Source organism: Branchiostoma floridae, chromosome 3 (assembly GCF_000003815.2).
Source record: "Branchiostoma floridae strain S238N-H82 chromosome 3, Bfl_VNyyK, whole genome shotgun sequence".
NCBI classification, from domain to species: Eukaryota; Metazoa; Chordata; class Leptocardii; order Amphioxiformes; family Branchiostomatidae; genus Branchiostoma; species Branchiostoma floridae.
This window is the reverse complement of record NC_049981.1, coordinates 7,696,992-7,698,027: the sequence shown is the minus strand read 5'-3', so window position 1 is coordinate 7,698,027 and position 1,036 is coordinate 7,696,992.

The following is a 1,036-nucleotide window of genomic DNA, read 5'->3' as shown; positions in this document are numbered from 1 at the left end:
TACTCAAGAATATCTCGAGAAGGAAGTATCCGAATATTTTGCGGTTTGCACCTTTCAATTCCTTGCTATGCAACCTTTCCAACCATACCAAATTTGCCGGGCCGGAACTTAAAGTCTAAGCTACAATCGCGTCATTAAGTCACCCCCTACCCGGTGCCGAGACCGGCGGTGTTTAGGAGAAGGGGCTAGCGGTTGCGCCTAAAGAGAGCCCGTATACTCAAGAATATCTCGAGAAGGAAGTATCCGAATATTTTCGGTTTGGCACCTTTCGATGCCTTGTTAGGCAACCTTTCCTACCATACCAAGTTTACGGGGCAGGTACTTAAAGCGTAAGCTATAGTCGCTTCATTAAGTCAACCCTACCCGGTGCCGTGACCGGCGGTGTTTAGAAGAAGGGGCTAGCGATTGCGCCTAAAGAGAGCCCGTATACTCAAGCATAAATATCTCGAGAAGGAAGTATCCGAATATTTTGCGGTTTGCACCTTTCAATTTCTTGCTATGCAAGCTTTCCAACCATACCAAGTTTGCGGGGCCGGAACTTAAAGTCTAAGCTACAGTCGCGTCATTAAGTCATTCCCTAGCCGATGCCGTGACCGTCGGTGTTTAGGAGAAGGGGCTAGCGGTTGCGCCTAAAGAGAGCCCGTATACTCAAGAATATCTCGAGAAGAAAGTATCCGAATATTTCGCGGTTTGCACCTTTCAATTCCTTGCTATGCAACCTTTCCGACCATACCAAGTTTGAGGGGCCGGAACTTTAAGTCTAAGCTACAGTCGCTTCATTAAGTCATCCCTACCCGGTGCCTCGACCGGAAGTGTTTAGGAGAATGGGCCAGCGGCTGCGCCTAAAGAGAGCCCGTATACTCAAGAATATCTCGAGAAGGAAGTATTTGAATATTTTGCGGTTTGCACATTTCGATTCCTTGCTATGCAACCTTTCCAACCATACCAAGTTTGCGGGGCTGGAATCTTAAGTCTAAGCTACAGTCGCGTCATTAAGTCACCCGGTGCCGTGACCGGCGGTGTTTAGGAGAAGGGG